This window comes from Engraulis encrasicolus, chromosome 7 (assembly GCF_034702125.1).
Source record: "Engraulis encrasicolus isolate BLACKSEA-1 chromosome 7, IST_EnEncr_1.0, whole genome shotgun sequence".
Lineage (NCBI taxonomy): Eukaryota > Metazoa > Chordata > Actinopteri > Clupeiformes > Engraulidae > Engraulis > Engraulis encrasicolus.
The window spans coordinates 11,943,918-11,946,417 of record NC_085863.1 but is presented as its reverse complement, the minus strand read 5'-3'; the positions used below and the strand labels follow the sequence as shown (position 1 = coordinate 11,946,417).

The 2,500-nt window shown below is 42.0% G+C and overlaps 1 protein-coding gene across 1 annotated transcript in view; it reads left to right on the top strand.

Moving 5' to 3' along the window:
* The window catches only part of LOC134452472 (RNA-binding protein Musashi homolog 2-like), a 586,511-nt gene that overhangs the window by 535,624 nt on the left and 48,387 nt on the right, over positions 1-2,500 (top strand). The gene's annotated exons all lie outside the window — the stretch shown is intronic.

The window sequence follows — 2,500 nt, the reverse complement described above, 5'->3', positions numbered from 1 at the left end:
CGTTTGCAGTGCCAGGCTCCTCATTTCTTTCTCCCCAGTTCTTTAGCTTCTTACAAAGTAACCAGCCCACACGGGTGTCCTTTGCCTTCTTTTTTTTCTTCTATCTCTCTCTTTTTTTCATTCTCTGTCTCTCTCGATGTATTTTCATATCGGTCGGTCTTTCTCTGTCAATCAGTTTCTCCATCATCCTCTCCATCGCCGTCTCCCTCTTTCACTACCTCTCTGTCTCTGTCTGTGCACACCCCCCTCCCTCCTCTGCTTCTGTCTCTGTCTCTGTTTCTCTCTCTCTCTCTCTCTCTCTCTCTCTCTCTCTCTCTCTCTCTCTGTCTCTGTCTCTGTCTCTCGCTCTCTCTCTCTCTCTCTCTCTTTCTGCCTCGGTCTCTCTCTCTACCTCGCTCTCTCCCTCTCTCTCTCTCTCTCTCTCTCTCTCTCTCTCTCTCTCTCTCTCTCTCTCTCTCTCTCTCTCTCTTTCTCCCTCCCTCCTCTCTCACTGCCTCTATAAAATATAATGTTCTACTGTGAATTCTTTGCATTCCCCAGCTTCTAAAAGGCTCGAGGGTTCAAGAGTTTAAAGTGTCTTCCAGTTATCATAGCCGAGCAGAAATGATGTCTGTCTATGAAATTGTATAACTGAAAATAGGCGGCACAGCTGAGCGAAATGGCAGATGTCATTTTAGCACAGGCCCATTGTCAGCGTGATTGTATCCCCGCCTTATCTCTGTAACCGTGTGTGTTATCATCTTGGTGCGTCTTTTTGCCGGTAATGATGTTTGTCTGTTGGCGAATATCCCCATGGGGTTTTGTGCTGCTCTGCCAGATTTAAGTTTTCGAAAAGTCGATGTAAAGAAGTAGTTGCATGTCATGTCATGGGGACTTTTTGTGGAATCAGTCTCCTCACAAATCGTTCTGCAGTGGCCCAGCCGTGTCTCAATAGGCTGGGCACTGCACTGCAGCACTGTGGTGTAGTCCAGTGTTTCTCAACCTTTTTTCAGGGGAGGCCCCCTTTCAAATCATGAAAAATTTCAAGGCACCCCAAACCAACAAGCCGTAACATGGCATTGCATCCGATACCACACAAGCTTAGAAAAGCAACACATTTGGAGACGTCACACGACCTACGTTCGAAGTTGCATCTGACTGGGGCGACCTATATTTACTTTATTGTGCGTAAATGGCAGATGAAAGATTCCACGGACTAGCATTAACTTACCAATTTAGACAAATATGTATTATATATTACACAATTTATTTATCAGCCACATTTCCGCGGCACCCCTGAGGGGGGCCCACGGCACCCCAGGGTGCCCCGGCACCCCTGTTGAGAAACACTGGTGTAGTCTACTTTTTATGGTGGGTATACTGTATATTTGAGCATTTTTTGATGTAGTTATACTGTATATATTTGAAGAGTTCAGATGCAAACCCCCCTAAGTGCCTTTTCAGAAAATAATCTTAATTCATTTTTATTTAATATAAAGCTATCAAAATTGCTACAACGGCGACCTGGGTTCGATTCTGGCCTGAATTCCTCTCCACATTCTCCCTAGCCGTCATCTCTGGTATTCTTTTGATTGATATTTTCCCCTCATCAGTGGTGTAGTCTACTTTTTTATGGTGGGTATACTGTATATTTGAGCATTTTTCAAAGTGGGTATACTGTATATATTTGAAGAGTTCAGATGCAAAACCCCCTAAGTGCCTTTTCAGAAAATAATCTTAATTCATTTTTATTTAATACAAAGCTATCAAAATTGCATATGTTTTTAATTTTATTCATGTAATATAACTATTTATATGTATTATCAAGTACATGAATGTAAACCAAACCAACAACGGGGCTCTCTAAAAATATAGAAGTGCAGGTCGTCAGAAATGGAGTTAGGGGTTTTTCATCTGAACTCTTCATTTGTGCTATTCAAAACAATGGATCAATCAATTTTAAGTGGGTATACTGAAATCCCTGAAATATAGAAGTGGGTATACACCGTATACCCGCATTCTACGTAGACTACACCATTGCTGCAGCACTGCTACAACGGCGGCCCGGGTTCGATGCTGGCCTGAGGTCTTTTAATTGAACCTTCCCCATCTCTCTCCTAGCCTACTAGATTCCTGTCACCTCTCCAATAAGTGACATGTCACAAATAAAGGTACAAAACCCCCAAAAAATATATGTATAAAAAATGCTCTGCAGATGCCGTAGTCACAGCAGAACTCTATTTGTTGTCTTTCCTGTTTGTGTTAGAAGTGGAATATATCAACATAGAAAGAAAAAGTAGATCATTACATTTATCACACTGACACACTGATCTTTGCCAACATCAATTTGTTTTTTTCGGAACATCTTGTTTGTGTTAGGAGCGAGACAGATCACTGAAGATGCATTCAGATGGCAAAGCAGGTCAGCGTGATATTTCATATGCAACATCAAAAGACGTTGTTATTTACAACTACAACAACAACAGAGGCTGCCAGCTGAATGCAGTAATACAAATTCTTT